Source organism: Sus scrofa, chromosome 15 (assembly GCF_000003025.6).
Source record: "Sus scrofa isolate TJ Tabasco breed Duroc chromosome 15, Sscrofa11.1, whole genome shotgun sequence".
Classification (NCBI taxonomy): domain Eukaryota; kingdom Metazoa; phylum Chordata; class Mammalia; order Artiodactyla; family Suidae; genus Sus; species Sus scrofa.
In genome coordinates this window covers 138,553,407-138,578,030 of record NC_010457.5, presented here as the reverse complement: position 1 = coordinate 138,578,030, position 24,624 = coordinate 138,553,407, and the positions used below count along the sequence as shown (strand labels likewise).

General features: G+C 61.9%; 1 protein-coding gene across 5 annotated transcripts in view; it reads left to right on the top strand.

Annotated features, from left to right (window-relative positions):
- HDAC4 (histone deacetylase 4) overlaps positions 1-24,624 on the top strand; it is a 279,030-nt gene that overhangs the window by 79,236 nt on the left and 175,170 nt on the right. Inside the window, exon 1 of one of the 5 annotated variants that reach the window (XM_021075900.1) lies at positions 2,091-2,802. The exons of the other annotated variants lie outside the window; for them this stretch is intronic. The gene's annotated coding sequence lies outside the window, so the exon portion shown is untranslated. Of the gene's footprint in view, positions 1-2,090; positions 2,803-24,624 lie in introns of those variants that run through there. 5 annotated transcript variants of the gene reach the window in all.

Genomic DNA, 24,624 nt, shown 5'->3' with positions numbered 1-24,624 from the left:
AGAGCCAGCTCTTGGATGGCTGTGGTCGCTTACTCACATGCCGTGGAGGCTGCTGGGCACCAGCACGGGCATCCGGAGCCCAGGCGTGCGGAGCCTGCCCTGCTCGGGACATTTTTCTTTGTAAAACAGACCTTGCCCTTCTTGAACCGGCAAAACCACCATGAGTGAGGCAGTGCGTCCCTCGCTCTTGTGTGATTTTTTTAAAGTGTAAGTCGACACCCCTGGCTTCTGCCGCAGGTGATCGCGGGCGGGCGGGCTTGCAGTGACACCCGACGGGAGCCCTTCTCTCTCCCGGGAGAGCAACGCGCCGTGGTGGACCCCAGTGGCTGCGCCTTTGCTCCGAGGCCCGCCTGGGGGACCTGCCCAGGCTCAGCGTCCTGGTGAGAAGAGCCTGCGGGGCGGAGCTGGAGGTCAGGGGGCAGCAGGCACCCTCTCCCCGGGACCCAGCCCTAGGCTCAGGCCAGCAGCCCCATCGGGGGCTCTCAGGCAAGGCCCTGGCGCCGGGGGCCTGCAGCAGCAGCAGCAGCATCGCAGGGTGGGGCGAAGGACCTTTGTCTGGGTCTCTGGAGGGAAATGTGTGTTTTCAGCCCCCCCCGCCCCCGGCTCCCTGCCCCTTGGGCCTGGTCCAGATGCGGGACGGTGGTTCTTCTTGGCCCTTTTCCCTGGCCGCTGCCGTAGGCGGATCAACTCTGTGCGAGAGGCTGCCCCGCCGTCCCCAGGAAGACGGGACAGGCTGGAGCAACGGTGAGCTCGGGAGGTCTTCCACAAGCCCCTGGCCGGTTGGCAGGGGTGTGCACCTGCCACCGCCGCCTCTGTCTGCTCTCTGAACCCCTTACTGCCCACTGCATGTTTCTGGGTGCTCCAGGGGAGCCGGGTCCAGGCCCTGGCTTTTTCCTGCGGCCTCTGCTGGCTCACCCCTTGATGAGCACGGCATGACCTTCGGGTGCGGTGGGGAGCACAGAGCCAGCCGTGAGGCGAAGGTCTGCCCGCTCTCTCTGGGGCTCAAGGCTTTTGCTTAGCCGGCCGCAGGCTCCCCGGGCCGAGCTGCTGCCTGTGGAATCCTGCCCTTGAGGCGGCTCTTCCCAGCCACGGCCGAGGTCCCGGCCGCAGCCAGGAGGCTCCTTTGACACCAGTGCTGCCTTCTGACTTTGAGTCCCTGCTGTCCACAGAGCCTGGACAGGCCTGGGGAGACAGGCACAGGCCGCGCCCTGGGGCTTCCACCACGACCCGGACCCCAGACTCAGGTCCGTGGGCTCAGCTTTTCTCCCAGTTCGGTCGGCCTCGCCCTCCCGTGTGCCGAGGAAAGTGTCCCATTCGCGCATTCTCTGGGGTGAGCTGTTCGCCCCAGGCCGGGTGATGGCCTTGGACAGCTCAGCCCGTGACACCTGCCGTGGCTCAGCGCTCGCACGGAGCCCCTCGGCGCTTGGCCCTCCCCCAGGAGTCTGTCTCATCTTGGCCAAAAGCCCCAGGGGCTGCCTTGGCCCCTTCCTCTTGTGCTCCGGCAGATTAAGCTGGCAGATGGCAGCCTGGAGGGGCAGCTTCCGGAACTTCCATGCCAGCCATTGCACCATCGAAAGCAAGCAGTGTGGGGTCTTCGCTTAAGCAGCCCCACAGCCTTCCCCCAGTCGCCGAGGGGGGGCTGCATTCCCTCCCTGGCTAAGGCCCCAGCGAGCTCCCTCTGCGTGTCGCGTGCTGTGCTGCCTGTGAAGGTGGCCGCCTCTGTGCACGTCCCTCCAGGCAGGGCTCCCGACGTGGCCGGAGGGCCGCCTTCCTTGCTCTGTACCCCCGCTGCCGAGGCCTCTTCCCACTGCGGGGCATTAACGTCAGGCCACAAGGACCTCTCCGTCTCTCACACTTGAACGCGTGTCGAGAGGAGGAGGTTAGCGACGGAGCTCAGCTGAGCTGAAGAGTTGTGAGCAGGCAGCTCCCGAGGATGCAGCTGGCTTGCGGGGTGCAGCCCAGACTTGTGGGGTGCTGCCCGGACTTGCGGGGTGCAGCCTGTGTGTGGGTTTCAGCCTGGACTTGTGGGGCGCAGCCTGAACTTGTGGGGTGTTTCCTGGGCGTGGGGGCAGCCTGGGCTTGCGGGGTGCAGCCTGGTCATGGGGTGCAGCCTGGACTTACGGGGTGCAGCCTGGACTTGTGGGGTGCTGCCTGGGCACGGGGGCAGCCTGGACTTGTGGGGTGCAGCCTGGACTTGTGGGGTGCAGCCTGTGCATGGGTTTCAGCCCAGACTTGCGGGGTGCAGCCTGGACTTGCGGGGTGCTGCCTGGGCACGGGGGCAGCCTGGACTTGTGGGGTACAGCCTGGACTTCTGGGGCGCAGCCTGGGCGCAGGGTGCAGCCGGGCTGCGTGGGTTTCAGTGAGGATGGGTTCGCAGCCTGGCTGGATTCAGCCGAGCTGCAAGAGTTTCAGTGGCCCCGGGCTGAGGCTGGGCTGGTGGCCGCCAGGCCGAGCGTCCGCGGTGTTCGGGCCCCAGCTGCCGGCGTCCTGAGCCCGAGTCTGTGGCGACCCTGCGTATCATCTGCTCGTTATGTAACGTGACAACACGAGTGTGAAATAGAAACCAGATGTCGGGGCGGAGCCGTGAATTCCTCGCCAGTGAGCGCGGCGGGCACCGCTTGCTTTGCTGCTGCGATGCAGGCCCGGGGCCCTGGGAGGACGGGCTCCGGGATCCCAACGCAGGCCGCGGAGGAAGGCGAAGTGCCGACACGCGTGGTTAACTCCTTCCTGAGGGGTAGCCCCGGTTCCGGGGGCCCTGGCGCCTCGGCGAGGATCCACGTAGAGGGGGGGGCTCGGTGCCAGGTGAGCCGCGCTTGGGCGCCTCTGCTCGGCCTGGGCTTCCAGGGGAGGGGCTGGCGTTTGACCGGTGAGGGGCTGGGTCCGGCGGCCGGGGACAGGCCGGGGGGAGAGGTGGCTGCTGGGAGACGGCGGCTCTCCGGGGTGGGGACTCGTGGCCAGCTCTGGGCGTCTGGGGTGGCCGCTCCTGCCCAGCCTGGTCCCGCCCTGACGCCCGGAGGCCTTGCCGACCGCCTCTGCCTGGGCTGCATGGGGAACACGGGTCCTGGCCCTTCGGGAGGGGGAGGAACAGACTCCCCGGGAGCAGACGTGTAGCCTCCCTTAGCTGGAAGTGACAGTCCGCCTGGAGGGTGCTTTTCACTCTTGTCCAACAACCAGAAATATCTCCGTTATTGTTTTTCTGAAAGTTGATCTTGCAGAGCAATCCGCAGCCTCCAGACTTCCCCAGGAAGACACTCTGGAAACAAGCCTGGGGTGCTCGGCTGGGACCCTCACTCCTGGGCTGCGGCAAAGCCTCGTGGAGGTGCAGCCTTCCTACTAGGAGAAGCCGTGCTGACGACCACGCAGTGTCCTCCTGTGTCTCCGGGGACCCACCCCGTGGGGCTCAGGGACTTGGGCTCCTTCTGGGTCTCAGGCTCGGGTCTGTAACGTGACAGCTAGTGTTCTCACTTTCGGGGTGCTAGGTCGCGCCACGTGTGCTAGCCTTTGAAGTAGGTATAGGTGGTCCCCGACTTAGGATGGTCCAGCCGTAGGTTTTGACTCGACGGTGGTGCGAACGTGACGTGCGTTGAGTAGCAACCGGACTTTGAATTCCGGGCTTTGCTCTTTCCGGGGCGGTGACGTGTGGTCCGAGTCCCGCGTGTGATGCTGGGCGGGGCGGCGCCCTGTCGCCGTGATCACGCGGTGAGCAGCCCGTGCGCCGCCGGCCGGCCGCTCTGCGGCATGTCCCTCTCGGTACAGTATTCAGCGCATCACACGAGGTCGTCAGCCTTCACCGTGAGACGGGCTTTGTGTGCGAGGATCTGCCCAACTCCAGGCTCAGGGCGTGTTCTGAGCACCTGGACGGAGGAGGCGGAGCCGTGAGGTCAGCAGGTCTGGGTGGACCCTGCACCTTCCTTGGAGTCTGGGCTTCTCAGGGCGGGACCGCGCCAGAGCCGAGGGAGGTCGGTACCTGTCTGACCCCATTTCACAGACAAGGCTGCTGAGGCCCAGAGAGGGTGAATGACCGGCCCAGGCTGTCTCATAGCTGGGGTCCAGCCCAGGCGGGGCCTGGGACATGGTGTGGCCACTTGTAGGCGTGCTGCTGGGCCTGGACTGCTGTTTGCCTTGGGATCGAGGACAGGAATCCTGATGGTGACGAGGTGTGGCGATGGTGACCAGGTGTGGTGATGGTGACCAGGTGATGGTGACCAGGTGTGGTGATGGTGACCAGGTGTGATGGTGACCAGGTGTGGCGATGGTGACCAGGTGTGGCGATGGTGACCAGGTGTGGCGATGGTGACCAGGTGTGATGGTGACCAGGTGTGATGGTGACCAGGTGTGATGGTGACCAGGTGTGATGGTGACCAGGTGTGGTGATGGTGACCAGGTGTGGCGATGGTGACCAGGTGTGATGGTGACCAGGTGTGATGGTGACCAGGTGTGATGCTGTAGAAAGGCGGGCGACAGGTTCCTAGATCCTGGTCCTGGGAGAAAACACCAAACGCTCCCTGTCCCACACGCTTGCGCTGAGGGAGAGCTTGGCCAAACTGTGCCTGACAGTGCTGGGCTGTCACACGTGGTCGTTAGAGCATTAGCCGTGTTAGCAGCGGTTCTCCTCAACTCTCTCAAGCGAGTTGCCCTTGACTCTTGGGAAAAGCACAATTATGAGCACAGGTCATTGCAGGGCCACGGAGCAGTGGCGGCGCGTGTGGTCTTGAGTGTGGGGTTGCTGCCCCAGTCCCAGTACCTCTGCCCTCAGGCCCCTTGCCAGGCCCCAGCAGGCTGGGGCATCACTGGCGCCACGGCCCCCTTGGCTGAGGGTTCTGCATGCTTTGTTTCCGCATGGGACCCCTGCCTCGTGTTTCTAAAAATAGCCCCCGTTCCCCGGAGGGTCCCTGGCACAGGCCCCACCCGGCCAGGGTGCGGATCCCGTTCCAGGGCCCGGCTGTGCGCCCAGGGCTCTTTTCCACCTTCCTGCCAGGTTGCCAGACCCTTCTGGGCACCCGAGGCTGGAAGAAAGCAGAGTGTGGGGGGCCTGTCCTGAGAGGGGCATCGTGACAGCTCGGCTTCGGAGGCTGGGTGGGCGCTGAGGGCCGGGGGACCCAAGCACAGCAGCCCCCCCCCCCGCCCTGGGCCCCAAGGGCCCCCCTGCTCCCCGTCATCCTGGCCCAGGACACCTCGTGCGTCTCAGGAGCCCCTTCCAGAAGGTTCTGTGACTCAGGAGTCCTGCCCAGTGTGGGGCTCGGTGGGTGTCGGGGGGCAGGCAGGGGCGGGGTGCAGTTTCTGCCTTGGCTATTATCACATTTAAAACTAGGCGGGCGCTGGGGCCTGGCCCTGCTGTGCCCCGGGGCCTCCGTCCTGCTGTCAGCCAGGCCCGTGGGGGGCATGTGGGGCCGGTGACCCCACCCGGAAGTGGAGCAGGTGTCCTGGGCATCACAGGGTGGAGAGCATGCTTTCCAGCAAACTTGCGTGGAGTCGTGAAGGCCGCGAGCCGGAGTGTGGTCAGTGCCGCCGCGAGGCCCTAAGATGGGCCCGTGTGGAGCCTAGACGTGCGCGCAGGCGGGCTGGCCCGGGTCAGGGGTTAGGCTCACACGGTGGGGCTTATTCCCGGGGCAAGAGCTGCGTCCCCGTAAACCAGTGTCTAGAAGCAGGACTGACTGCGGTGGGCAGCGTTCCCTGAGACCTCAGATCCCCAAGTAATGACATAAATATTTGCGTACTGAGCGCAGTCTCCGCTTTGGGGAACCCCTGTAACCCCGAGTTTGCCCACAGCGCTTCACTCCGTCTCTGTGTTTGCTGCCTGCAGGTGAGACGTGGTGAGACGTGATCCCAAATGTGCTTAGAGGAGAAGGGCGTGAGGAGAGCGTCTGCCGGAGTCCTCTGGGCACACTCGGGGGTGTGCGTGTGCGTGTGTAAATGGGTTTAAACTTGAAACGCAGGTTTCCTTGGTCCATTCGTCTGCGGGCGGCTAGAATTCAGTGACAGGGAAAGAGAGCTGCACATGTGCCAATAACTTGAGCATGATTGACAGCCAGACGAAGTTGGTATTCTTTCTGCAATTCTGGAAACTTCTAGAAGATATGTTGGAATGCTCTTTTGAAAATAGTTCATGTAGAAATAGTGTTATATACACAAAAATACCAAAAAAAAAAAAAAAAAAACCAGGGAAAAATGATAAAGCCTCTTGCCCCTTTCCAGGCCACGGCAGAGCGGCCTCTACAGAGAAGAGGGCAGAAGGGGCCATCCCGCCACCACTCCTGGTGCCTGGGCAGGGGTGCGCCCAAGGTTTGGTCTCCCGGGAGACTCAGGATAGGGGACAGACCCACAGCCAGGCTCAGCACAGCAGTCGGGCAGACGCAGGGAGCATCCCTGCCGTCACCCAGATCACGTGACAAGGACGAAACGTCCAGACTCCCTGCATCGCCTACCCAGACACCTGCCCCGCTCTGAGAAGCCCATAGGCTTCCACACACCTGAGACCTGCCCACTGGGTTGTGGTCAATACGGTCAGAGAACAGAGCCAAACAACGGGGAGACCGCGCTGTATGCGTGCGGCTCAGTTTGGCCTGTCTGTCGCCTGTACCTCCTTTGATGGAAGGAACCCCTGCTCCTCCAGCCGGAGCCTGCGTGGCAGCGGGTGTCCGCCCCACAGGAAGGAGAGCGCCTGCGGCCCAGGCCCTGACCCCCACGACCCTGGGCTGACCTCCGCGAGTGCCCTTTGCTGGGCCACAGGCTTCACCCGGAAGACCCCGTGCGGAGTCCTGACCCTCCTGGGGCGGCGGGCACACTGTGTGTGGCTCCTGATCCCCGTTAAATCGTTTACCCAACAGTCACCACCGTGGGCTCTGACTCCTGGGCCCCCTGACGTGGCACGGTGGCCTTTATGGCATCTGGCAAAGGGCAGCTTCGTCTTGTGTGCGGGGCCCTCCCCGGGCCCGGCTCCGCTTTGAAACAGCCTTTCGAGGGAGGCAACGAGGAGGGGCCTGGGCGGCGAGTTCCTGCACTGTGGGATGGTGTCCGGGCACTCCGTTACAGTCCAGAGCCCACGGGAGCCCGAGAGCTCAGCCAGGCCTGGCGCGTTTGTCTGCTTTTTCAAATCATTCGCAATGACAGCGACCCCCCGCCACCACCTAGCATCACTCGTGCTCACGGCCAGTGTCCCGGCTCAGCTCACTTGATCCTCGCAGCAGGCATTGAGGGCCCACGCCGGGTGCCAGCTGCCGGGCTTCTTTCTGAGCCCACGGGGGCCGAGGGCTGCCCGGGCCCCAAAGTGCGTGTGCTGCGCGGCGCCCACCTACAATCGAGGAGGGCAGGGAAGCAGCTTGGCCGGGGTCGGCCCTCACGGCAGGGGGTTGGCTTGGTCGGCTGTGCCCTCGTTGGGTGCTCACTGGTGGGAGGGCCAGAGGCTGTCGGACGCAGAGCCGCCCGCATCCTCAGAAGGTGCTCAGTGGGGCAGGAGGGGGGACGTTGATGCTGGACTTTGCCAGGGTCCCCAGGGAAGGGGGTTTGGGAATCGGGGGTTCCAGGGTCCTGGGCGGAGGTGCTGGGGCCCAGGCCCGGCCAGGAGGGGAGGTGAGACGGCAGGGCCCGCGCTGAAGCAGGAAGGGCAGCGGCCTGAGCTTCTTTTTAAGAACGAGGAACAAGGGCTCTGGCTTCCGCAGGATGCCGTTTACAACCCAGCTCTTTGTCCAGCTACCACCCTTGGCCTCCAGGGCCGACTCCGACTCGAAGCTCTCCGTGATGAGCTCGGCTTGGGGGCAGCAAGTCATTGGGTCGCTTTTCTCAAGCGTGAGTTATAACCAAAAGCTGGAAACGTTGTGATGACAAGCAATTTCCCGGGGAGAACAGAGCAGCGCAGCTGAGTGAGGAAGTGAACCCAAGAGCCGGCCTGGGCTCCAGGTCACTGTGTTCGGGAGGCTCACGGCCTTTGCTGCCGGCCTCATCCTGCCCCTGCCACCAAGGCCTCACCCCCCAGGGCCTCACCCCCCAGGGCCTCACCCCCCAGGGCTCAGGCCTCCCACCTGCGCGGGCCTCATTCCCAGGGTCCCCCCCCGCAGGGTCCCCCACGCCGCGGGCCTGGCTGGAGGAGTCTGGGGGCGACTGAGCCGCGTGGATTACGCCCGTGTGCAGTGAGGACAGCTGCTGGGGGTGGGTGGGGTTTCAACCAGGCGCGAGAGCCGGACATACTGGCAGATAGAAGGTGCAGGCTGCGAGCCTGCTGGCCCTGGAGCCCTGTGCCCAGGCTGTCTCGTGTCTGCCCCCGCTCTCGTTGTCCCCAGGGCTGCGCCCGGCAGGGTGGGGTCCGACCCTGTTCCCCTGACACCCAGGAGCAGTTTTCATGTCCTCTATGTGCAGCAGGCCCCGGGGAAGAACCCTTGGAGGCTGTGAGCACCCAGACCTCCGACTAAGAGACCAACTGCAGCCATCCACCGCTTAACGCTTTTCCTAAAGCAACAAGCGGATAAAACCTGAGCGGAATTTGGACCTGTGCGCTGGTGCGGAAGGCCCAGTGCAGCTCCACCAGCCGCCGGCTGCCACCCTGGTCGGAGGCTCCTGGTCCCTTAAAGCCGATGGAGGATGGTTGCACTGGGGCCACGTGGGCGTGAGAAACTCACAGGCTGTGAAACCCACCACACAACCACTTGTCTTATCGCTTCGGGTGGCGGCTGGAAGGGGAGGCCGACGCCCGAGGGTGGGGTGTGGGGGGGATGGCGCTTCCCCGGGGGGCGTCCCGAGAGGGGTGCTGGCTGCCTGCTTGAGGGGAGAGGGAACAGGTGCAGAGGGGTGGTCCCAGGGCAGAGGAAGCCAGAGAGGGCCCCGGCGGATGGGCAGGCGGAGGGCCTGGGGCTCTGCCCTCCCCTGGGACCTGCCCCCAACCCCCCAAGGAGGGCGCCAAGCAGGGCGCCATCCTGGAGGAGGAGGGAGGGCAGGAGCCGCCCAGAGAAGGAGCGGGTGTGGCGGTGGCTTAGGAGCTTCTCGGAACCAGTGCTGCGCTGCCTCCAAATCCGTCTCTGCATCTTCACGCCCTTGTGGCAGGAAAGCTCCGCCTCGCGCACGTTTTTGGGACAGAGTCAAGTGTGCTTGGGCGGGTTCTTCGCGCTCACTTGGAGGAAGAGGAAGGACGCTGGGGCAGAGACGGCTTCGTAGAGGGGAGGCCCCCTCGGGCTCCGGTCCCCACCGTCCAGCCCCGCCTGGGCAGCGCACAGCCGCGTGTGGCGTCCCACATGTCCTGTGTGGCTGGTGCCACCTCCACCCTCCCACGGCTGTCCGGACGGGCCTTCTCAGGCCAGGGGCTGTAAACCCGTGGGAAGCCAGCCGCGTAGACAGACCCCAGTCCAGAGCCACACCCGAGCCGTCTCACCCAGGGATCCCTGTCTTTGCTGCACCTCCTGTTGAGAATGGCTGTTGGCTGTCGGCGCGTTAGGCGCAGGGGCCCGTAAGTGCGCGAGGCGGACTCGCTGTGCACAGTGTGGCCGCCGCTGCCCCCCAACCCTCCAGATGCTCTCGAGGGGCCAGGGCCTCTGCCCGGGGTTGGGCTGTGCAAGCTTGTCTTACGTAGCTGAGGTCGCTCGCGCCACCGTCGTGCTGCCCGGGGCACCGCGCGGTCCCCTGTCTGAGATCAGGCTGCTTGGCGGAGCCTGGCTTCCTACTGTTGAGAGAAAAAAATTAGGTCTTTGCTGGGTTGAAATTTGGGGACCATTCATGGCGGGGGGCTGCCCCCAAGTCCCGATTTTTAAATATTGGACCAGGAAGGGGCTTTCCCCCACAGGGCGTCTTGGAGGAAACAGCATCATTCGTCATAGGACACGATTCCGCCTGTGAGAGATTTTTAGCAATTATGGGGAAATGATTCCAAAACGTAGGTTTTGCTCGGTTAAGTGCCCCATCGAGCCCCGGCAGGTGAAGTGGGACGGCTTCCCCACGCTTGGGTTCTGGGCGCCGAATGTCACGGTGGTTTCAGGGCTTTGTGAGACGTGCCACCGGTTCACGGCGCCCGCTCCCGTGCTGCCCACTGGGGTGTTGATAAAGCCGAGCTCAGGAGGAGGAGGCGGTGGAAGGGGCCGAAGGATCTCCTGTGAGGCACTAGGACACGGAGACGCGTCCGCTCGGGGACAGCGGTGGCAGAGGGACCTGGGCTCTGGAGGGTTTGCAGTGTGTACGCACTCGAGCCCAAGGGGCCCCAGCGTCTCTGCCGAGATGCCAGGGCTGTGGTGTATATGGGTCCCTGCTGTGAGTCAGGTTCTGGCAGCCTCTTGTCTCACCCCTCGTGATGCCCAGGGGTCTGCCAGCCGCAGCTTGTCCAGGGGACCAGCCAAATCAGTCCTGAAGCCTGGCCGCGTCCCAGGCCCGTCTGCTTCCGGAACGCCCGGACACTGTCCTGCTGTGCCCCGAGCTCGCTTCCATCGAGGGCTTTGCCTCAGACCTTTTTATTTCTTTTTGGGGCTGCACCTGCAGCACATGGAGGTTCCCAGGCTCGGGGTCGAATCGGAGCTACAGCTGCCGGCCTCCACCACAGCCACAGCAACGCAGGATCCAGGCTGTGTCTGCCACCTACACCTCAGCTCACGGCAACGCCGGATCCTTAACCCCCGAGCGAGGCCAGGGGTCGGCGCCGTGTCCTCATGGTTGCTCGTCGGATTCGTTCCCCGCTGAGCCTCGACGGGAACCCCGCTTACGACTTCTTTGTCGATGTCGGCGGCTGCGGCTGCGTTGTTCTAATCACGTGAGTCCAGGGGTCCAGTCCCCCGTTACGGCTTCAGCAAACTCGCAGACCCAGGACGCACAGGCGTCTCGCCCGAATCTTCCCTAATGCCCGTCTTTCCTCGGCATCTTCTCGTCGGCCCGGGGGACAGCGGTGGTGCAGACCCTCCACGGCCGCAGCGGACGTGATGGCTGGACTTGGGGGGGCCATGGGTTGGGCCCACGGCCGCGGCTCCATGGCGAGAGCACCCCTGGCCTTTCCGTGTTGAGAGTTCGCCCTGACTCCCTGGGTCTGTTTCCGGAGAGGTGAGCCCAGCTGTCCTCAGGTCCATGTTTGTAGCCTCTGAGGTTGCACAGCCCAAGGAGGCCTGGCCCCAGCCCGTGTCCAGTGGGCTTGAGCCGGGGGTGGGCAGGGGCAGTGTCCCGTGCGAGGCTGGGACCCCCAGTGGCCAGTGTCCGCTGAGGTGCCGCGGATTCCTGCGGGGAGGGTCTGGGTGATGCTCGTGCCCGGCCCCAGGGAGCTTGTCAGCTGGTGAGGACGGGCTGTGTGCCAGCTGCTGTCCTCTCGGGTAGGGGAGCCGCCACAGCCAGGGGACCCCTGGCACAGACCGACCGGTGAGTCTGGGTCTGGACTCCAGAACCTTCTGTCTCAGCACTGGGCTGTCCTGTGTCCCAAGTGACAACACTGTGAACCCGACACAGGCCCAGAGGCAGAGAGCTCGGCCTGCGCGGCGGGTCGAGACCCGGCTGTGCGGACCCTGAGCCCTGTGCTGAACTCACATCTTGCGTGAGGTTGGTTTGTGGCTCCTGAAAGTTGGGGTCACTAGGGACAGTGCCCCGGGCGGAGTGGGCTTCTTCTTCCGCGGCCCGGCCTCTGAAGGGACCTGGTGGTCCCCCTTGCGGAGGTGGGGTGAGCACCTCCTGCTCCGGGGACGTCTGAGGCCAAGGTGCACCCGGGCCTTCGTCCTGGACCTGGCCTCCTGCAGAGCTGACCCCGTGGCTGAGTCAGGGCCCCGAGGCCGGAAGGGGCCCCAGGCCCAGGAGCCACCTGCTGCTCCAATTTGGCTTCCGGGGGGCCCTCCCTATGTCCCTGACAGGAACCCAGGGGAGGGTGCCTCCCAGCCCTTATGTTAAGCAGCATAAAGTGAATTCCTTTTTAAAAAAATATAAAAATAAACAGAGGCAAAAGTTTTGTTATTTTCTTTCCTTCGCCCCAGGGAACATCTTTTGGAAGCCATCTAGCTCACTATTTCATTTCTTTGGCACGAATAACCAAATATTGAATGTCAAGGGAAATTGGAGCAACTAGTTCCAAGATCTTCTGATTTAGACGGGCCTGGAGAGCGAGTTTAACCATTAATCCTGGGTGTCTTCTAAACGTATCTGCTCCTGAGAAGTCTGTTCCATTGAGGTACCAAACTCTGATTCCTCCGCCCACCCACGACCCACTGTGGCCTCGTGGAAGCTCATCCGCAGAGTCTGGGTGTGTGACAAGCACTCATTTCACTGTCCCCAGGGAACTCCTCCCAAGGTTTGTTATTTAATGACTTACACTCAAGAAAAAGAGCCAGAAATGAGCAGATAACTGCTAAGCCCTCCCCAAACAGGGCGAGTTCTTTTAAATGCCAGCCAGCGCAGTGACCCTGACCTGGGAAGCCCTGCCGGGGATCTGAGGCCCCAGGAAAAGTCGTGACCTTTAGACTCTGAGCATCAGCGCACAGCTGGCCGTCTGCGTTTAAAATAGACAATAACAGTGGAACCAGGAGAGACCAGCGGGCAGTGGCGCTCCAGGGTGGGGGGCCCAGCTGCGCCTGCCCCGCGTGGCCATGGGCGGGGCCCTGCACGTGGCTGGAAATGACGGCTCCTCTGTGTCCTGGGTGCACCTGTTGCTGAGCATGCTGCGTGTGCTTGTATGTGTGTGTGACACGGATGCTGCGAGTGTGTGCTCTGCATCTGTGCCAGCAGAGTACCTGGGCTCCTGCCCGGGGACCTGCGGCGGCCCTCGCTCTGGGCCTCAGTGGCCCCATCTGCAGAATGGGGGCACGGGGTTCTCATGGCCTCAGTTCTCTGCAAGATCAGGGTTCATTCCTGGGAGCTGCTCGTTAATTCCAGTCACCACCTCTGACTCAGGGCAAGGTTGGGGTATTGGGGCGGGGGTGTGTCCACGCAGCAGGCAGCGTGTCAGGCCAAGTGGGCCACTGGGCTCCCCACCTGGTTTAGAAGGAGGGCAGCGGTCTGTACCCCGGCAGCCTGTTCCCACGGGAGATCCTTGGCGGTGGCTTTGTTGTTGCTGTTGGTTTGGGCGAGGATCTTCCTTTAAGAAACTCACCGAAGCTCCGTGGGACCCGTGAGCTAGACTCACGACAAACGCCGTCTGAAGGACCCGCAGGCGGGGAATTGGCAGGTTCGAGCCGTTAGGACAAGCGTGGTCTCTGTGAGCAAGCAAGGGCGCCTTCCCCTTTTGCTGACTGCAGAGGCGGGAATCAGTCTTTGCAGGACATTTTAAAGAGCATTTGCAGACAGGAGAAAGGCCCCTCGCCGTCCCCTCCCAGCCCCGTCTCTGCTGGTCCCCCTGGGACTTCAGCACGTTTCTTTCCCATCCCTTCTCCTGTGTCCTCCTGCGTCTGGGGGTTTCTACAGCCTGGCTTGCTGATGGACGTACGGTTTTGCTGCCCCTGGACACACACGTGGCCGCGCCTCTCTTTTCAGCTCGTAAGGGGACCCTTTGCAAACGGCCGGCGTGAGCGCTGTGCCGATGGCCTGACGCTTGCTCCGCGGGTCAGGGATCGCCCTGGAGGTTGATTGTGGCCCAGCACCAGGAGCACAGCTGTCCTGGCCCCGTGTCACCCGTGTAGGTGGTGACGCTCACGGTGTCCCCGAGGGAGGCCGAGGGGCCGAGGCCCGCGTACCCGCCTGCCTTCCGCTGCTTCTGGGGAGGTGCACGCCGGCCACCCCCCTTCCGTGTCCAGCCCCGTGCTGTGGCCTGAGCCTCAGCTGTGGGGGACTTCGGGGCCCCCGTAGGCACAGCTCTGTGTCCCTAACCGTCCCCCTCTGTTCTTCCCTCCAAGAAAGCGCAGCCTCGTCCCCCCGGGCCAGGCCCGATAGGATTCTTTTTTTTTTTTTTTTTTGGTCTTTTTTTTTTTTGGCCATTTCTTGGGCTGCTCCCGCAGCATATGGAGGTTCCCAGGCTAGGGGTCGAATCAGAGCTATAGCCGCCCGCCTACGCCAGAGCCACAGCAACTCAGGATCTGAGCCGCGTTTGCAACCCACACCACAGCTCAATGCAACGCCGGGTGCTTAACCCACTGAGCAAGGCCAGGGATCGAACCTGCAACCTCATGGTTCCTAGTCGGATTCATTAACCACTGCGCCACAACGGGAACTCCCCGATAGGATTCTGATGGGACATCATCGCCGTCCCCCGTGCAGCTGTTCTCCCCAAAATCTGCTTCCTTCCTCTGCTTGTTCTGTGTCCACTGACCCCCCCCGCCCGAAGCCGAGTGGACTCCAGTTTCATGTGGTCCAGCCCACGGCTGCCGGAAGAGCCTTTCCAAAAGGCAAAGCTGCTGGCCAGGCGCCTTCCCTTGGGGGCGCCCGTGAGCTCAGCGGTCCTCAGCGGGGGCGGGGCCCAGACCCCCTGCCCCAGGCGAGGTGGGGAAGGGGGCCTGGAGCGGGCGGGACCCTTGCAACGGCCCAGCTCTTTCTAGAAAGGACTTCTAGTACATTTGCGTTCTTTTCTCACTGCACCTGGAGCGTTCAAAGCCTCTGCTCTTCAGTTGCGGTTGTCGTTAGAAGCTGGGCCCAGCAGGTGCTCAGCAGGGACCTGGAGCCCGTGGTTTCCCAGGGAGTCTCCTGAGGAGGGACGGAGCCCGTGTTCCTGCCCTCACAGTGCTCAGGCCGTGCATTTAGACGTGTGGGGACACGCACCCGAGCCTGCACCCCGGCGTCTCCGTCAGGGTGGGGGGCCTGCGGGAAGGGTGGCGGTGAGGGCTCGCCCCTGCATCCTGTGCAGAGGTGGGGCCGTTTCAGGAAGAGAGAGGGATGGGGCCGTCCCCTTAGTCCCTTTACGGGAACTCCCTGGGGGCCCTGGCTCCCCGGCTGGCTTGCCCTGCCCTGTGGCCCCTCCCTTGGTCCTGCTACACCCCTGCCATCGTTGGGTCCTGCCCCTTCTGGACTGAGTTACCTCCTTTGAGGGCAGAGGTGGGGCCGCAGTGCTTAAGCGACTTGCCGAGGTCCCCGCCCCCACGTCTGAGGCCCTCCCTGGCCCTGCGCCTGCCAGTCGGGGACCCGACCTGTCCCTCCCCCGAGGTCAGTGGGTGCTGCCCCCAGGGGTTGGCACCCAACTGGAGCGTGCAGGGGGTACCTCTGAAGTGGGGTTTTCTGGAACCCAGGTCTTACAAGATGTTTGCTTTTACCCGAAAAGCTGGGCAGAGAAGGCAGGCCCCGCGGTCTGAAAACCAGCAGAGGGAGTTCCCTGGTGGCCTAGCGGTTAAGGACTTGGCCTTGTCCCTGCTGTGGCGTGGGTTCGATCCCTGGCCTGGGGACTTCTGCGTGCCACGGGCGTGACCAAAAAATAAATAAGTAAATAAACCAGGGGAGCACATTCGGAAGGAGGGCCTCCTGGGCCTCCTGAGGGACACTTGGGGACGAGTGGGTCTGAGGGCAGACAGCACAGAGAGAAGCACCGAGAAAGAAGCCATTTCCAGGGCTGAGCTGATGGCCCCAGATCTGGGACCTGCAGGGCAGGTGGGCGGCCCCACTTTATTTCTAGAGGAACGTGCAGATTCTTTTTATTGAGAAAAAAAAAAAAGAAAGAAAAGGTAAAACTGCATCTAATGGGGCTTCCTGTTTGTTGTTTGGATGGTAACTAAAGCTGGGGGTTCTTTTCCTGCCCGGGCCCGAGGGGGCTGTGCCCTGAGTGCTGAAGGGCCGGCTTCTAAAGGGCCCTGAATCCACCTGAAACCTGGCCTCCTGGCTCCTGGGAACTAGCCCGCCTCCTTCCCCTCTTCAGGAAAAAAAAAAACCAAAAACCCAACGTGTTCTACGGGACAGCCCAGGGAACTACATCCAGCCTCTTATGATAGAATGTGAGGGAGGATAATACGAGAAAAATCCATGTATGTCTATATAATGTGTAATACAATGTTTGTCTACCTGTGTACATATATGATGTGTGTGTGAGTGTGTGTTTGTATGTGTGCATGTGTATGTGTGAGTGTGTATGCGTGTGAGGTTTGTGTGCGCGTGTATGTGAGTGTGCGTATGTGAATGCAAGTGTGTGTGTTTGTGTGTGTGAGTGTGTGGGTGTATGTGAGTGTGTTTGTACGTGTGTGTGTGTGTGAGCGAGTGTGTGTGTGTGTGAGGTTTGTATGCGTGTGTATGTGAGCACGTATGTGAATGCGAGTGTGTGTTTGTGAGTGTGTGGGTGTATGTGAGTGTTTGTACGTGTGTGTGTGTATGTGAGCGAGTGTGTGTGTGAGTATGAGTGTGTGTGTGCGCGCCTGGGTCACTTGCCTGTGCAGCAGACATTGGCACAACGTAAGCATCGACTGTACTTTAAGAAAGACAGACAGACAGACAAGCCCCAGCAGCCGTGTGCTCCCGCCCCCCCGCCCCGGCTCGCTGCCGCCTGCCGCCGGCGCAGGGAGGGGAACATCGGGGTGGCCCTGAGTGGCGTTACTCCGCCCACCCGTTGTGTAGGGTCCGGGTAGGACCCTGTGACTGGCTCTTCCGGGACCCAAGAGCGGCGTTTTCAGTCGGGGGAGGGGGCGTCTGTACATCCCAGACCCCGCGCCACTGACCCCGGCCGGCCGCCCTGGCCCAGGCTCCCTGCATCCCGCGGCGGGATGTCTTCCCTCCGCGGCCCGTCTCATCCCCGGCGCCCTGGAGCCTTTGCGTCGCGCCTCGAACACACAGCAGATGCCGAAAGGGTTTGCGTGTTCACCACGGAAGAGCAGCCCCAGGACGTTTGCTGCGGGGCTGGCAAGGCTCTGTGGCCTCGCCGCCGCAGCGACTGTGCCCAGGCCCGGGGCCCGCACAGGTGTTCCTGGAAAGGCGCTGCCAGCACTCCTGGTCTCCTGGGCTCTGCAGCCGCCTGGAGCCCTGCCCGCCCTCCCACCAGCCTCAGTGGGAGCCCAGCGCCCCCCCACCCCCAAGCCGGGCTGAGGGCTGAGGGCTGCTTGGGCTGCTGCAGACCCAGGACGGAGCCGCAGCAGGAACTCTTGATCAAAGGGTCTATTCTCATGCAAATGCAGCCAGCCCGCGTTCTGAGCTGTACAGACTCTCTGCAGCTTAGGCCCTTTTCTGGAAGGTGCTGTTGGATGTTTTAAATCTTCGTTATGATATTTCCAATGTGTGGACTTGAGAGAACAAAGTGAAAAACACCCACATAGATGTCTCCAGGGCTCCCCCCACCTGCCAGCCAGCGCTGCGAAGTAGAAATTAACCTAAATTAGGAAGATAATTGTTCCCGTGTTAATTGCGGGTTGTCCCTTAAAGCTGTTTTCCTCTGCGAGGTCTCAGCAGCAGGCTGGCTTCGGGCCCTCCCGGGCTTAGAGCGCAGTGGCGCCCCGGCCGGTCCCAGAAAGGGCCCTTTCCCGCCATCCTCCTGCTCTGATGACACTGTCCCAAAGTCCCCACTCTTGGCTGGTGTCCCCGAGCCCTTGCCCCAGCACCCCCCCCAAACGGCTGCTGGGCTGTCTCTCAACGCGGGCGACATAAACAAACAGCTATTTTGGGCGCTCCCGGTTGGTGTCACAGCTGTTAGGGCCTGTGTGCCGCCAGCACGGCCGGCCCCAGCCCTGCCCTTGGCCCCGGCGGTGGCCCGGCTCTGGCAGGTGGCGACGACCTCAAACCTGTTTTCCTCGCCGTGCTTTTCGGTTTCCTCGTGACCCCTGGCGCGGGGAGTGGGCTTCCCGGGAGGAGTGTGGGGCCGGCGGGGTGACTCTGCTGGGGTTTCTTTGTTAGGAACGTGGGTTTGGGGGGGCTCCTTCAGAATGGGGGGGTTGCCCCTCCCTGGGACTCTGCCAGGTGGGGGCAGGGCTGCTGCCTTGCTTTTTCCTTTTTTCCTCCCTCACGACTGGCCAAAGCCCCTCCAGGAAAAGCAGCCCCCTCCTCCCAGTGTGATGAATTGTCCCTGAGAGAATGACCGGGGCCTCCCCAGGGCCAGGCAGAAACTCTGCGTGTGCGTGGTGGTGGTGGTGGGGGTGACGTGTGTGTGTGTGTGTGTGTGTGTGAGAGACATGATGTATGTGGGGTGTGTGTAGGTGTGTATGGTGTAGGTGTGTGTGTGCACACGTGTGTGTGTGTGAGTGTGTGGTCTGTGCCGTTGCTGCAGCCCCTCCTGCCTGTCCCGCTTGCTCTGCAGAGTCCTTGTCCCTGTGGCTCCAGTCTCTCCGTTGATGCTGAGGTTCCCGGCGCCTGTTTTACCGCCCGTGCCCTGTGCACTCGGGACGTGCCCTTCGGCAGCGGAAGGGCTGCTCCCCCGTCCCGTGGGTCGTCCTCCCCCCGTCCTTGCTGCTGGTGGCCCCACATCGCGGCCGCAGTGCGTCCCAGCAGCCGGGTGCCGGCCGTCCCGCCGTCTGACCCTGGAGTCGCGTGAGGTCAGGGCAGGCATCCCGGACGAGGAGGGAGGTCTGACACTCTGCTCCCGTGTGGAGAAGGAGCAGTGCCCTCCATGTAGTAAAAATTGCTGATGCATTTGAGCTCTTACGTTAAGGTGGCCTTAGGCCTTCTGCTTCTGGGGCCAGTGTTTGGAGTCTAAACTCGGCACCCCTGCTAGCTTTTCCTGTTTGGGGCGTTCTGATCAGAGAACAGCACAGTCTCGGCAGCTGCGAGGGCCCCGCGCTCTCTTTGGCCACTGATTCACTTTACCCTGAGCCACAGGGGTGACCAAAGATGGGTGCGCCTCTGGAATAATAAGGGGCGACCCCCCCGGGGTGGGTTTTGGAGGAATCTGAAGCATAATTACGCAGCCAGTTGGCATGGATTTGGGCAGCCCTGTTCGGAGTGGGGCACTGAGAGTGTGGCAGGGCCAGAGCTGCCCTGGGGTCAGGCTGGGTGGCCTCGAAGTCTTTCCAGTTCCTGGGGTGGGTGAAGGGACCAGCTTGGCAAGGCTGCCGTGCGACACAGAGGACGCCGCAGAGACTTCGCCCGGGGGACGTGCCGCCTCCTTTCCCTCAGTCTTAATTTTCTACGGGGCAGGGCTGGACCCAGGGTTGGACTTCAGTGAAGGCTTCGTGAGTGAAGAAGGAAGCAATGTTAGCTGAGACGCTGGAGTCAGCCGGCCTTGGAAAACGCAGGCGGACGGTTAGATGTTCTGACACAAAAAGGTGACGTGCAAAAATTGTTCCTCCCGAGTTACAGTTTGCCTGAGCCGGGGAAAAAAAAAAAAAGCCTTTCTTTTGTAGTTAATGCTTATTAAAAACAGAGGAGCAGCAGAAACGCTGCCATACCTCAGGGGCTTACAGGTAACCCTGTGTATTTTCTCCTGTAACTTCTAAAGTGTCGTCTCTCATTGTACGTGTTTGGTTTTGCGTGTGGTGCGTGGCAGGGATCAAATTCTTGTCTTTACCATAAGCTCTGCCGCTTCTCTGCTCCCCGCCTCTGTCCCCCTCCTGCCAGTGTCCCAGCCCTCCCCCCATGTGACCCCACAGACCGAGCGCAATGGACAGGTTCCTTTACAAAAGCAAGGTGGGCACCGGGCTGGAACTGCACCGACAATCTGGATGAACCTGGGGAGGGCTGACCTCGTTGCTGGACTGGATCTTCTTCTGCAGGCTTATTTGTTCATTGGTTCAAGTTTCTTGATTGTCTTTGAACGGGTTTTTGTAATTTTCTCCATAAGGACTTTGAACACGTTACATTAGATTGATTCTTTGGTGGATTCTGGGGTCCCCCCCCCTTGTTCTAGGCAAAATCTTTTTTTCAAATCAACTGTTGCTAGTACCATGTGGAAATGCAGTTGATTTATCTACTATGTCAACATCCAATCACCTTCCTCAAATCGTGCCGTTTCTAAAAGTTTTTCTGTCGAGCATCCGGCTTCATGAGACAAAAAGGACGCTAACGGTGGGGATGACGGGTCCGCCTCTTGCTGGCGATGACCTTACGCATTTCCCTCGTCCGCCTGTGCTGGCGGCAGGTCCCGGCTCAGCCTCGAGTGGGGACAGGAGCGCTGGGCTTCAAAGACACGAGAGGGCAGGCTTCTGACGTTTCCGGTGTAAGACGGATGGTTGCTGTGGGTTTTGGTCAGTGTCCCTCTCAGATCAAGTTCACGGACGAGTGTGTCGCGGGAGCTGAGAGCACTGGCTGCATCTGCCCCGATGGCTGCAAGGGTCCCTCCTTTCCTTTCTCCGTGGGTCGACGTTTACCCAAGGAGTCTTCCTGTCCGACGGCCTTGACCTCTTGGACTGCCTTCGTACCGTCCTTGTCGTGGAGGCCGCTGTCTCTCTGTCTGTCTGGATGAGGGTTGGTGCTACTTCAGGATTGCTTTTCTCTCTGTTCTTGAGTTGTATTTACCTGTAATTTTCCTTTTCTGATGTCAGAGACTTTTTCATTCTCTGGAAAAGCACATAAAAGACTAGAATGATTGATTCCTTGAAAGTTTGATTCATCTCCAACTGTTTGGGTCTCGTGTCTTCTTGGGGGGGTTGATTTTCAACTGCTGGTTATAGTATCTGGAACAGTTGCTCATCAGCCGGGTTTCTAATTCTCAGCGTGTTAATTCGCATCATTTCTTAGCCATTTGTCCATTTCATCTAAATTTTCATTTTTATAGCCGTGGAGCTTTTCAATGATCTATTTTTCGTATCGTTTTGAATCTCTGCGGGATTTGTAGTTGTCTGCCCTTTTTCATTTCAAACATTATCCATCTTTCCTTTGATTAAGCTTCATTCGATTTTGGGAGTTGCTGTTGTGTCTCAGCAGGTCAGAGACTAGTATCCACGAGGATGTGGGTTCGATTCCCTGGCCTCACCCAGTGGGTCAGGGACCCGGCATTGCCACGAGCGGTGGTGTAGGTTGAAGACGCAGCTCAGATCCCGCGTTGCCGTGGCTGTGATGTAGTGGGGGGGGTGCTCCTGATTCTCAGCCTTCCTCCCCGTTTGAGTCACAGGCATCCTTGAAGCACAGCGGGAGGGACAGCCCGCAGGGTTTGACCCTTAGGGCTTTTGTTTACGTTCTGGCTTTTGCACGTGGACAGCTTTGGTGTCAGGTTGGGTTGGCACGTGGCCTCTGCCGTCTCCCTGCAGAGGCCAGGCCAAGTCCCAAGGGCGGGACGTTGGACAGACTCCCTGACCGGACCTGTGCTCCTCAAAGCTGCCAGGTCCTCAGACCCAGGGGACGCCCGAGGATCTGTCACAGCCCAGAGGGGCCCAGGGAGACAGGACGCGTGCACGTCGTGTGGGTCCCGGGTGGGGGACACGGGGGCAGACCCGAGGGACCCTGAGCAGGGCGCGGACCTCAGTTAATGACAACCTCTCATGGTCAGTGGGTGGATTGTGACTAATGTGCCATCCAGGGACCTGGGACACTCAGGTCCCATCATGGACGGTGCAGCCCAGCCGCCTCCTGGCCCTCCTCTCCTGTCCTCCGTCCACGCCCCGACCATGGCCGCAGCTCCCAGGACTCCTGGTTCTTGCCCACGACGAGGCAGAGGAGGAGGGGAGAGTGGACATCCAGAGGCGCGTGTATAGCAGGACAACGCACACAAGTGTTGCACCACGCGGGCCTACCCGTGGCGGGGGTGTCCTGGGGGCCGGCCATCCAGGGGCACGCCAGGGGCAGCCCCACCGCAGCCTCGGTGCTCAGGCAGCCCCCCTTGAGAGGCGGGGAGATGCCGTTGGTCCTTGGCTGACCCGGAGGCAGTGGTCATACCTTTTTGGGGATGCTTCTCCAGAACTCTGCGGCTCCCCTGCTCTCTGCAGCCCCCACTTCCCAGGGGGACCCCCACCTCTGGAGAGCCCAGCACAGCCTCACGAAGCTGAAACCAGGGACCCTGCAGCCCAGCGCCTCGCGCGCCAAGCGCCACGCCTCGTGGGAACACAGCAGACAGGTGGGGGCCTGGGACCGGCTGCCTGGCCTTTGGCACCTGCGCTCTGAGCCGTGCTCTCAGTCTCAGCATGTGCGGGGCAGATGCCCAGGTGTGGTCACAGTCCTTCTCCTGTGGTTGCCGTGGTGTCCCCGCCCTCCCAGTGGCTCCTCCCGCCTGCCCCCCACGCCCCCAGCCACTAGGCTCCCTGCGCTCCTGACCCCAGGGCCTCTCCCCGGCTGCCCGGAATCCGGTCCTTCCTGACTCAGGACAGCCGGGGCCCTCTCTCCATTCGGGTTTGACTCTCAGCCCCCGGAGCTGCCCCAGGGCCTGGGTGCGCGTGGACAGTTCTCGGGTGAGGGTGATGGTGGGCCTGCGGAGTGCAGCGTGTCCCTGGGCTCGGGCGCGGGAACAGGACTCGGAGGTCTCTTGTGCTCACAGCTGACACCTTGGGAGGCGCTCCCTAAGTCGCCCACTCCATCCCTAAGTTCCTTCCCACCCTGCAGGTTGCTATGAGGCTGCCATAGGGGCAGCGGGGTGGCGGGGCTGGGTAACCTGTCACGTACTCTGGCCCTGGCCTTGCCCGTCGAAGGGGCCGGCAACCTCGGCTAAGTCACGCTGCCCACGGCCGCTGCCCACGGCCGCTGAGCCCCTCCACGTCCCCGGTCGTTTGAGACAAAGGCGCTTGGGGGCCGTGGCTGCCTTGCGTCGGCCGAGCGACCTGGCCGCTCTGGTCCCTGCCGCATGCGTTGTTGGCATAATTACAAATGAGAGAATGGAAAGTGATGGTTTCCAGACGGCGCCTTTTTGTTTTCCGGGGTTGACAAAGCAGCGTGTCAGGTGCGTCTCGGGTCACCCATGCCAGCTCCTTCGCCTTCGAGACGGAGCCCGGCGTTCCCGGAGACGGGCGTGCTCCGGAGGCGGGTCCAGGGCCCTTTCCTTTCAGGTTTGTGTAACGACGGGAAGAGCCATCCTTGGTGAACCTGGAATGCGGGGGGCATGGGGCTCTCTGGAAGGGCTGAACCCCCAGCTTCTGGCCTCATTGGAAGCGTTTGTCACCCACCCTCCAGAAAGTGGGGGCGCAGCGAGAGTGCCTGGCGTTTGTTCTCGTTCCCAGAAAGCAGGCCTGGGGTCCGTTACACAGCCTTGCTCTGCCGCCCGCCCCCCCGGCTCTTCTGGGGCGGCCGTGCGAACGTCGCGGCCGCGTCCCGATGTCCCGCTGCGGCCCCGCTGTCCAGCCGATGGCTGCCCCCGGTCACCTGCCCGCGGGAGGCCTCTGCTTGTCGGGCGCGGTGGGGGCTGCCCGGAGATCTTCTCCTTTGGCCGCTGCTGCTTCTGTTTCTTTTTCAAGCTCGCTCCTGGCGCCAGCCTCGCCCTGCCCTCTGGCCGGGCCGTCTCCCCTCCTGTCTCCGTCTGCAGCAGAGGACTCGGGCTTCCGCAGGGACGTGAGGAGGAGCAGCCTCGGAGTCAAGTCCGGGTCTGAATCCAGATTTGCTGCTTAGACACCGGGAGCGTTCCTTGGTGTCCTGAGCCTCGGGTTTCCTCATCTGCGAGATGGGTACAGTGAGGTCTGCCTGTGTGTCCGTCGTGAGGCGGAGGGCACGGAGCGAAGCCTGCGGCTCGGGCCAGTGGACAGTCTGCTCACGGGCTCTTCAGCCACTCACTCACTGGGGCGCTGGGGCTTTGGACCGCGTCAAACAGGCCTCTCCCGCAAACGCACATCTCAGGTCTCCGGCCCGGCCCTCGACGGCACGGCTGATGGGAACTGCACATCATGACTTTGTTTTTGCACGTAAAGGCTGTTTTTGAATTTGAAAATGTTCTCCGATCAGCAGTCTGGGGTCTGGAGGAGGCACATGGGCCCTGCTGCTGTGGGGGCCCCGGCCGCTTGCCCTGCCTTGGGGCCACACCTGCTCGGCCCTTCTCATCAGCTTCCTCAGTTACCCCTGAATCCAGCCCTTCCTGTGAAAGCAGAAGCTGCTGCTTCAGTGTTGATGGGCAGGGAAGCCCTTTTTGAGGAAGTGTCTTGAACCCTCTGAGAAGGTGAGTTGAAGCAAGCCGGGCAAGTTACTGTGATGGACCCACGGTGCAAACTGTGTCTGTGCTTAAGCACGTTTCTTTTTCTTTGCAAGTTCCATTGTCAGGTATTTTTAAAGCAAGTGTCGGCGTTCTTGGCTCAGCAGGTTAAGAACCTGACGTATCCATAAGGAAGCAGGTTTGATCCCTGGTCTTGCTTAGTGGGTTGAGGCTCGGGCGTGGCTGAGGCTGTGGTGTAGGCTGGCAGCTGCAGCTCCGATTCGACCTCTAGCCTGGGAACCTCCATATGCTGCAGGTGCGGCCCTAAAAAGACAAAAAAATAATACACAAGAAATAAAAGGAGTGTTGGTGCCTCTGGTAGCCTTGCAGCCAATTCTGATTGATGGAGGCCCCTCTTCTTGGAGCACCCCACCCCCCAACCCTGAGAACCGCCCCCTCCCTGGGCCTGACACCCCCCCCCCCGCCCCGATCTGTTTTCCCTTCTTCCTGTCTGTTGCGGAGGGGTTTTGAAGACGTAACGCCTAAAGCCAGTGGTGGGCGCGTTGTTTTCTCAGAAAGCCCCGGGTCTCCAGGTGGCCGTGGCTGGCGGGGAGCTGGGTGTGGAGGTGGGCCTGCTGGGAGGAGAGTCGTCTTATTTATTTTGTTTGCTGCAGACCAGGGAACCTGGATGCTCAGAGTTACTTCAGGCCGCCCTGGCCCGGACAGCACTGCTGTGGAGACAGCCCTGGCTGCGTGCCTGTCGGGGCTGGGGCTCTGGGGTCGGGCCAGCTGCGGGCCTGTGGCAGTCCTTTAAGCCACCCGAGCCGACTTCATTGGCTCCAGGGGTGCCTGCAGGGCTATTGGCACAGGCCTGGTGGGTT